The sequence below is a fragment of the Tupaia chinensis genome, unplaced genomic scaffold (genome assembly GCF_000334495.1).
Source record: "Tupaia chinensis unplaced genomic scaffold, TupChi_1.0 Scaffold138812_1, whole genome shotgun sequence".
In the NCBI taxonomy this organism is placed as follows: domain Eukaryota; kingdom Metazoa; phylum Chordata; class Mammalia; order Scandentia; family Tupaiidae; genus Tupaia; species Tupaia belangeri.
Window position 1 is genome coordinate 592221 of NW_006198705.1, and position 10561 is coordinate 602781.

Below are 10561 nucleotides of genomic sequence, written 5' to 3' on the forward strand. Positions count from 1 at the left end.
GCAAGAAGAGATGCACAGGACAGAGTAGAGGAGGGAGAGTCGTGAGTTTCCCAGCTCTCTCGGGGTGTGCCACCTTCCCGACTCCTTGATGTGGTTACCAACCCCAAAGCTTCCCAAACCTTGTTGCTCTAGAATGTTGAGTATGCAGGCATGATTGATTAAATAATTAGTCAGATAACTTAATTAAATCTCTGCACCTCCTCCTCTTCTGAGAAATCAAAGGTGAGGCGAAAGTTCTAACCCCTCTAGTCATGGGCTTGGTGGTTCTGGCATGGCCAGCCTCTTTCTTGAAACTGTTTCAAGGCTCACTCTAAGTCACTCTTCAGTGTAAGTCCAGGTATGGTCAACGAAGCTCTTTATGAATAACCAAAGACACTCTTCTCATTCAGGAAATTCTGAGAGTTTTTAAAGCTCGATGTCAAGAATCAGTGACAGGATGGGACCAGCAGTTAGCATAATTGCTATGTCGCTGGACTCCCATGTAGTCGACCGCGGTTCGCATCCCGGACCCGGTAGCTTAAAACTCATGCCAGGCGCGTATGCGTGCATGGCCAAAAAAAAAAAAGAATCAGTGACAAGGGCCAATTTTTTTTTTTCACCACATCTACAGTCAGGCTGATTCAGCTCTCATGGACACGATCATGGGTCAGCCTACAGTCAGGGGTGATTTAGCTCTTATAGACACTATCATGGGTCAGACGACTGTGCTCTGTTGGAGGCCTTGAGAACATAAAACAGAGTTGAAATCAGAACATTTTAGAATCTCCGAGGCCCTTAGCCATCATCCAGTTAAACCATCCCATCCGACAGATCTCTAATGTAGAGACTCCTCCCTGAAGGTGCCAAACTGGCTCATAACACGGTGTACATACAGTTTTCTCTCTTTGTTTTCGATAGGCTGTCGTTTCACAACCCTGCCCCTCATCTTTAGATCACAGTATAAATCACTTGTTCACAATGTGATTCTACTTTACAGTAGCCTGTACTGATTTAATTTCCTAACAAAACCTTCCTGACAACTCTGTCCCCAAGAACCAGTTATTAGCTAAGGATGCTCTCTGTGTGGACCATATCCTGGGTACTTTTGTAAATTAGCCAAGTAATCTTTAAAATAACTCAAGGATGTAGGCAGACATTTTATTGAGTTGCTTGGGTTGGGAAGTAGAAAAGGGGAGTGTTCAATAAAAATTGGCGAGGGCCATTGTTTTGAATGAAGCCTCTGCACTAGGCCTCAACAGACCAGAGTAGAAACCAAAATGGAGTCACTCATGCCAAAGTTCTATGCCGCCAAACTGAAACTAAGTTGTTATCCGATCTTCTTAGAACCAGGAAAGAGAGACAGCAGTCTCGTTTCCTAAATAGGCACTCTCAATAGGCATGATAATGAAGTTTCCTTGGTTTTAATCCAGGTTAACAAAAGTAACCTGATGTTAACCTATCATTTTTTTCTGTCCTTTTCTCTCCTTGTCTCCATCTTATAAGAAAAGTAACGTTAAAATCACCAATCCATTTCTTGTTTCAGTTTTGTTTTTGCTATAGGAAACGTGTGCTTGCCAGAGAGAGGCACAGAGGGAAGGTGAGAAATCGTGAGCGGTAAAAGTTGGTGGTCAGGAGCTTCATTCAAAAAACCAGTGACCTGGGAAGATGGCAAATGAATGTTCACAGACCACCCCAAACTCTCAGGCTGAAACAAGAAGTTTGAAAGGAAAGAAGAGAAGCGAGAAGGGAAAGACTGAATGCCCCTCTGCATGGCTACTTCCATTTTCAATATGTTGAGTTTGGTTTTTTGTTGTTGTTGTGTTTTTTTTTTTTTTTTTTTTTTGTCATAAGACTCATGTGCTCACCAGAGTGAAACAGAGAGAATAAAAGTGAGAAATCACCCCCTTCCCAGGGGAACAACCACACTGTAACCCCCTGTCCTCCATTCTCTTCTCAGTCCCCCTGGGCACGCACCCAGATACTCCCAGTGTGACCCTCAAGCCACTGGGTCCAAGACTCGAGCTGCTGCTGGCCACGGGGAACTCCAGCGCCTTACAACCATACACCACCTACTGGCACCACAGTTATTTTCTCGGTCACATGGAGACTTGTTGGCACCAAAGCTGTTATTCACAACTGCGGTCATCCTGTTCTCAAGGCCAGAATCTTCTTTCCTCTTTCTTGTTTTCAGACACATCTGCTCTCCAGCTGGGGTCTCAAGGCCTAGTTCCCATGAAAACTTGGCAAAACTATGATTAGGCATTTGCTTCTAAATAGTAAGCAAAGTCCGTTAGCCAAAGTAAAGCAAACGATCTTCAAGGGCTAGTCTATGACACCATTTATTATTATTTTTTTAATTTCCAGAGGGTACATGTGCTTACCAGAGAGATAGGGACAGAGAGACAGAGAGAGAGAGAGAGAGAGGATGAGGAAGAAAGTACCTTACACTTCCATCCCATAGCCAGGTGGCCCGGTCACTCACACACCCTTCTTCTTTCTCCATCCTGCCAGGATCTGACCACAGACAGCACATACTCCTGACATGTTTTGGAAGCTACTTGGGCTGGGATTCAAACTGTGGTGGGCCGGGTGGGATCTGGTTCCCTCTACCACTAGACCACAGGGCCAGCCCCCTTTGTCACACTGAATGTAAAGTCACTTTGGCTCCTTCTTATAGCTCAGTCACACTCTGATCCTCCCCCGCGGCCTCTCTTCTTTCCTTGACCCTCTCTATCAGCCCCCTCCCCATTGTCTGACCCTCTCCTATCTGTCCTGTAATCCCCTCCCCGTTTGCCTGGTTGATCCTCACGGTTAGACAGAGCTGAAAGGCCATTCTTATCACATCACATCAAGGGTACATGCCATCAGCATGACTCACCACTGTCAATGTGAACCCTGACCCCTGGCTAGGCAGTGTTTTGGGGGTTTCCATTGTGACTCTCCCCAACAGCGAGAAACCTGGTTCCTGCTACTCACCATCCTTTATTTAGCTGTTCATTTACCAATATCACCTACAACCAAGGAGGCTACCAGAGAGTCCTTGATATTGGTGCTAAGCAAGGAAGGTCTAGCCATGACACCGCAAGTGACCTGCCTCAGATGCCAAACTTCCTTTCTATATCTCCACTCTATCTAACTACTGAGGATGCTTCGTAACCATGTAACGGAATTTGGAAAGTCTGTGTGGGAAGTCAACATTAAATTTTTCTTTTGGCATTTCCAAAAAAATTTAGAGAATTTCCTGTCCAATTGTGAAAGTGAATCTGACCCTTATTCTGTGTCAATTAAGCAACTTCCTTTTCTGGGTAAAACTACCTCAGTGATTTCTTCTTTCAACCAACCGTCTATTGTGTTGGGCATCCAAAGGATTGAGAGCCCCTTGGTTCCTTATTTTGTGTCAAGCTGTGTGTGAAGATCTTGTGTCTTAAAGGGAACCAGATGTGACAACCAAACCCAAGCAGAAGTCTTGACCAAGGACTTCCCTCCCAGGAATGTACCGTGTAATGACCACACCATAAACCAAACCAAAAAGCTTCTATGGATTCACAAGAAAAGCAAAGGCCAACGAGTAGAACAAACCGTCAGTTCAGTCTCTGATTCCAGAGAGAAGTTGGTCAAGAAGACTTCTAGATTTGCCCTTGAAGCGTACTTTCCTCGTTTGTGACAGGAATGTCTCTGGTTATGGTGTTGGGTATCTGACTGAACTCCCTGAATGGTCCACACATCAGACATCAGGGCTGTCCTCTGACATGATATCAAGTTGTCCATCCCCACTTTGCAAGGCTTCAGGAATAGAGCAGCGCTCATTAGTGATTCCAAGCCAGACAAGTAGGAGAAATTTGGTTTGAAGGCATCTAAAGTAATTCAGGATCTAGTCTAATCTACAGGTAGATAATGAAAGTCAAAAACAACGAGTAGGGTAAAACTTGAATAACAGGTATACTATAGTTGCTTCTGAAACATATTTCTTTCTTCTCTACAGTCATCCCAATCTTTTTTTTTTTTTTTTTTTGAGAGGATTTTGCTATAGGGTGTGTTTACCAGAAAGACATAGAGAGACAGAGAGACAGAAAATGAGAAGTCACCCCCCAGGGGGGATGGCCACACCACAATCCTTTCTCCTCCATTCTCCGTTTGGGATCTTGGGCATGCACACACACATGCCCAGCATGAGTTTAAGCCATCAGGTCCAGGACTCGAACTGTGGTCAACTATGTGGGAGTCCAGCAACATAGCCATTAAGTCAACTGCTGGCTCCCACATAGGTTTTTTTTTTTTTTAATAGGGTTTTTGTTTTGTTTTATTGCTGGAACTTTTGATAGGGATCCTTATTGAACTGATGCAAATAACTATATTGCCATCAAATAAAAATATCACAAGTAGATTTCCAAATTCTGGAGGCTCAGGAATACAGACATGGATACATACTCTGTTTTCTGTGTGATTCCCTGGGACACCAGAATGAAGACCTTCCCTAGATGTGGCCCTTTGACCTTGAGCCTCCAAAACTGTGAGTTAAATAAGCCTTTTTTAAAATCCTTTATTCTTATAAATCACCAGATTCAGGAGAAACTAGAACAGGTCAGAAGCCCTATTTTGAATTTACTTACATGGATAGTCTTCTTGAGAGGCCAGATCTGTGGGTAAAACTACAGTGCCTGCCATGCAGAACAAGAAATCTGAAACACAGAGACCCCTATACACTGGCAGGGAGAGACACGGGAGGAGGCATCAGGCAGTGTCCCGGGGTGTCACATAAGGAAAGCAACAGGGGCTGCTGGCGGCGTTGCAGCTAAGCTCGGGTCGGCAGCAGCTGCAGTAAAGAGAGTTTGGCGCAATGTCTCGCACCATTTTGCTGGTACAGCCCACCAAGAGGCCAGAAGGCTGAACTTACGCTGACTACGAATCTGTGAATGAATGCATGGAAGGTGTTTGTAAAATGTATGAAGAACATCCAAAGAGAATGAATCCCAGCAGCCCCTCCAGCACGTAGGATATCAGTCAGTTGTTAGATTTTCATCGACGATCTGGCAGAGCTCAGCTGCCTTGTTTACCGGGCTGACACCCAGACATACCAGCTGTATAACCAAGACTGGATTAAAGAGAAGATCTACGTGCTCCTTCCTCAGCAGGCCCAACAAGCTGGGAAATAACTGAGCTGGAAGCCTTAGGGGGATGGGGTGGACTTGGAATACAGGTGTGAACAGGGTGCTGTAGTGAAAGTTTTTGTGTCGTCGTATCCTGGTTCCATTTTGTTACACTCTAGCCAAGATCCAATGTATTCGAGGAAATGTGAGGATCTTGCTCAATTTTTGTTTTATTGCTGGAACTTTTGATAGGGATCCTTATTGAACTGATGCAAATAACTATATTGCCATCAAATAAAAATATCACAAGTAGATTTCCAAATTCTGGAGGCTCAGGAATACAGACATGGATACATACTCTGTTTTCTGTGTGATTCCCTGGGACACCAGAATGAAGACCTTCCCTAGATGTGGCCCTTTGACCTTGAGCCTCCAAAACTGTGAGTTAAATAAGCCTTTTTTAAAATCCTTTATTCTTATAAATCACCAGATTCAGGAGAAACTAGAACAGGTCAGAAGCCCTATTTTGAATTTACTTACATGGATAGTCTTCTTGAGAGGCCAGATCTGTGGGTAAAACTACAGTGCCTGCCATGCAGAACAAGAAATCTGAAACACAGAGACCCCTATACACTGGCAGGGAGAGACACGGGAGGAGGCATCAGGCAGTGTCCCGGGGTGTCACATAAGGAAAGCAACAGGGGCTGCTGGCGGCGTTGCAGCTAAGCTCGGGTCGGCAGCAGCTGCAGTAAAGAGAGTTTGGCGCAATGTCTCGCACCATTTTGCTGGTACAGCCCACCAAGAGGCCAGAAGGCTGAACTTACGCTGACTACGAATCTGTGAATGAATGCATGGAAGGTGTTTGTAAAATGTATGAAGAACATCCAAAGAGAATGAATCCCAGCAGCCCCTCCAGCACGTAGGATATCAGTCAGTTGTTAGATTTTCATCGACGATCTGGCAGAGCTCAGCTGCCTTGTTTACCGGGCTGACACCCAGACATACCAGCTGTATAACCAAGACTGGATTAAAGAGAAGATCTACGTGCTCCTTCCTCAGCAGGCCCAACAAGCTGGGAAATAACTGAGCTGGAAGCCTTAGGGGGATGGGGTGGACTTGGAATACAGGTGTGAACAGGGTGCTGTAGTGAAAGTTTTTGTGTCGTCGTATCCTGGTTCCATTTTGTTACACTCTAGCCAAGATCCAATGTATTCGAGGAAATGTGAGGATCTTGCTCAATCTCAACCCGTTGCCCCTTTTCTTCTTCTTTTTTTTATCCTTAAACATTTTTATGATGATTTAGTTGGAGGTTGCTCCTTGTCAGTTAATATTGGCGCCAATCTTTTAAATCGTTCATACCTGCTTTGTAACACTCACTGTGCTAACCCTTCAAGATGGGGTGGGAGATGGTAACACGGTGTTTAGCTATGGCCTCAAGGTAAAGTCTTAGTGGGACCAGCAGTTAGCATAATGGCTATGTCACTGGACTCCCATGTAGTCGACAGTGGTTCGAGTCCCGGACCCGGTGGCTTAAAACTCACGCCTGGCGCGTGTGCGTGCGTGCCCAAGATCCTGAGAGGAGAATGGAGGAGAAGGGATTGAGGTGTGGCCATCCTCCCTGGGGGGTGATTTCTAGCTTTCTGTCTCTCCGTCTCTCTCTGTCTGGCGAGCGTATGCACCCTATAGCAAAAACCTCTAAAAAAAATATAAAGTCTTAGTGAAAAATAAAAGTTCTTCAGTTATTAAAAAAGAATAAAAAAGAAAGAAAGAAATAGGAATCAGGCTGTTCACAATGGGTGTCTGAGTGTCACAGCCAGGGCGAGAGAACTGCAGGCTCTGAGCTAGGTTTGGGGGAGCAGAAAAGAGGATCGGGCCTTCTGGAAGCCAGCAGAGAGAGTGGGCAGAGCATAGAAGGGGTGTCTCCTGAGGACAGCCAGAACCAGACTGGGAGCCTCCAACCATGAAATTATGCACAAAGAGACCCAAACATCTTTTCCAAAGCATTCCCGAGTCAGCTCAGCAGTGTCTGAGAAAGCATCGCACCTCCTTACCCTAAAAAGTGTGTGTGGGACCAGCAGTTGGCATAATGACTATGTCGCTGGACTCCCATATAGTCAACCGTGATTCATGTCCCGGACCTGGCGGCTTAAACTCACACAGGGCACGTGTGCATGTGTGCCCAAGATCCTGAGAGGAGAATGGAGAAGAAGAGATTGCACCGTGGCCATCCCCCCTGGGGGATGATTTCTCGCTTTCTGTCTCTCTCTGTATTTCTGGTGAGCGCATGTGTCCTATAGCAAAAACCTCTCAAAAAAAGAAAAAAAAGAATATAGCAATACTCCTATATTGTTTCAAAACAATGGCACGTGGGGGCAGGGGCTGTAGTAGTGAGAGCGTAGCAGTGGTGCTGGAGTTTGGTATCCTGCCCCAGGCATTGGCAGAGGGCAAGGCTGATAGCTTGGAGATAAGGTGACAGCCTGCTGACCCCACACCTTCTCACCCAATTTTGTGGCAAGAAATCAGTGTCCTGCTTATCAGAAAGGTGCCGTGGATGAGACAGAGGCACAAGTAAAGGCAGGGAACCACAGTCTTGGGCAAGACCAGCATTATTGGGCCGTGTAGAGCGAACACTCGAGCAGGCAGGAGTTCCGTTAACAGGGAGGTAGAACAGAGGTGGCGAGATTGATGAGATGGGGGCTCTGGGTTATTGGGTTTTGGGGACACGGGGTCAGGGACTCAACTCAGCTGGGCCAGGGCGGTGGTGGGCCTTTCTAAAGAAAGAGGATTGGAGCTGTAGAACTACAAATAAGTGACTCTAAAGGATTTTCCTGTTCTCTCAGGGGGTGGCCATGAGGGTGTGATGCAGTGAAAATAGCACAGAATTAAAGTCCTGAGGTGGGAGGAGAGATTACTAGGAGCAGGGAGGAGGCATGTGAGGAATTTCCCCTTTGTTGAGGCTCAGACGTGTGTACTGGTATGAGGGCAAAAATAATAGACCTTTTACGTCTTCAGAATTTATTTCTTTTTTTAACTGTAAAATTTTTATTTTCGTGGGACCAGCAGCTGGCGTAATGGCTATGTTGTTGGACTCCCATGTAGTCAACTGCAGTTCGAGTCCCGGACCTGGTGGCTTAAACTCACGCCAGGCACGTGTGCGTGCCTGCCCAAGATCCTGAGAGGAGAATGGGGGAGAAGGGATTGTGGCGTGGCCATCCCCCCTGGGGGGTGATTTCTCACTTTCTGTCTCTCTGTCTCTCTCTGTCTTTCTGGAGAGCACATGTGCCCTATAGCCAAAACCTCTCCCAAAAATAAATAAATAAAATGTTTATTTTCCTATTATTATTGTTTTTAGTTTGCTATAGGGCACATGTGCTCATCAGAGAGAGACAGAGAGAAAGAAAAAGTGATAAAGCAAACCACCAGGCCTGACACTCGAACCTCAGTCAGCCATGTGAGAATCCAGTGCCTTAACCACCACGCCACCTGCTGGTCCTAAGAATTTTTCTTTCTTTCTCTCTCTTCCCATCTTCCCCTCAACCCTCTCCACCTCCCTCTGCCTCCCTACCCTTTTCTTTTCTTTTTTAATTGCCAGAGGTCAGAGAGAGAGGGGGGGAGGGAAAGGAAGCACCCCACAGTGGGGTATGGTACGCCTGCAATCCCTTCGCCTCCTTTTCTCCATCCTGTCAGGGTTTGGGCATGCGCACACACATGCCCTGCAAGTTTTTCAAGCTGCCAGGGCCAGGACTTGAGTCACAGGAACAACCCTGTGGGATCCAGCTCCCTCAACAACTCAGCCATCGTGCCTGCCCTCTCTCCTTCTTTATTCTACATCGCAACGATAAAAGTAAAAAAGTAAAAAAGCCAGTTCTGCCTCAAGGTCCACAAACACAAGTTTGGTTTCATTTTCTTGTTGTGGATGGCTTCCTTATCCAAATACACGATATCTTCCAGAACAAACAGAACACATTCACGTCCTCTGACATGCGTGTTCCTTTCCCACGGCCTCACCTCAGGGTCAGACCCTACCCTCTCCCCCCCACACCCAAACCAGCCTTACCCAGATGCCAGCTCATCCTTTGAGTCAGCGCTCCAGGCATGTGTACAATAAATGTTTGTACTTTCGCTGAAAGTGTTAGGAATCGGCTTGAGGTCTGGGGAGGTAAAAGGAGATGAACAGCATCCCAGACTCCCAGGAGAGTGTGTCATCCACCGACCAGAAACAGTAGCCCTCGGGACCAGCAGATAGCATAATGGTATGTCGCTGGACTCCCACGTAGTGGCCCGCGGTTCGAGTCCCGGGCCTGGTGGCTTAAACTCACGCCGGGCGCGTGTGCGTGCGTGCCCAAGATCCCAAGAGGAGAACGGAGGAGAAGGGATTGCGGTGTGGCCATCCCCCCTGGGGTGATGTCTTGCCTTCTGTCTCTCTGTCTCTGTCTGGCGAGCACACGAGCCCTATAGCAAAAACCTCTCAAAAAAAAAAAAAGAAAGAAAAAGAAAAGAAAAGAAACAGTAGCCCGTTTACAGATTCATCCCCACCTCTGCTCTGCACATTGCCTGTCCATCCTGTGGTGATTTCATGGATTGTTCTCCCTGCCTTTGCTCACGATGGCTCTGTGGCTTACTACACACTCCCCTATGTTTTGCTCCTCAGCCTTTTCCTCGAGTTTTTAGCTCCGTCTCCTTCTTCCTCCTGTTCTTCGTATCTATGTGTGATCCAACACCAACACTTAAGTCCAGCTCTGCCCCTTACTATCTGTAGATGGGATAAAGGTTCAAATAAAGACCAGGGGCTTCATTCAGTCTTGAGCAAGACCAGCACTGTTCTCAAATAGGTCTCTAAACTTTTCTGTAACTCAGCTCCTCCTTTACCAAAGGAAAGTCAGGTCTTCTGACAGAAACCCAGGACCCTACCACGTGGCCTCAACATCATGGAGCACAGCAGAGAAACAAAGAATCATAAAATTACTAACCTAGATTAAGCACAATAAGAATGAATTACATTGAGCTGAATAACCTATGAAGGTAGTGTTTTTATTGTAAAATCTGCTGGCTCTTAGGCCAGCAGGTGGTGTGGTGATTAAGGTGTTGGACTCCCACATGGCTAACCATGATGTAAGACCCAGATCTGGTGGCTTTCTTTTTCAATTTCCTTCTATCGCTCTCTCTGGTCTAATTTGAAAATTAATGAATAAAATTAAATAAGAAATTCTTTTCTTGTTGTTTAAAGAATTATTTTATTTAACTTTCTTTATTTTAATTTGACCAGAAAGGAACAGAGTGAGAGAGAGACAGAGAGAGAGAAAGGAAGAAAGCAAGCCACCAGGTCTGGGACTCGAACCATGGTTGGCCACATGAAAGTCCAGCGCCCTTAATCACCATGCCACCGGCCAGCCCCAAATAAAAAAAAATTTTTTTTTTTTTTGGAGAGGTTTTGCTATAGGGCACGTGCGCTCACCAGACAGACAGACAGAGATAGAAAGCAAGAAATCAACCCC

The 10561-nt window shown here is 46.0% G+C and overlaps 1 protein-coding gene and 2 pseudogenes across 1 annotated transcript in view; 2 read left to right on the forward strand and 1 right to left on the reverse strand.

Moving 5' to 3' along the window:
* SERPINB1 (serpin family B member 1) overlaps positions 1-10561 on the reverse strand; it is a 51491-nt gene that overhangs the window by 28018 nt on the left and 12912 nt on the right. The window lies entirely within an intron of this gene.
* On the forward strand, positions 4729-5132 carry LOC102499124 (enhancer of rudimentary homolog pseudogene; annotated as a pseudogene).
* LOC102499551 (enhancer of rudimentary homolog pseudogene) lies at positions 5746-6149 on the forward strand (annotated as a pseudogene).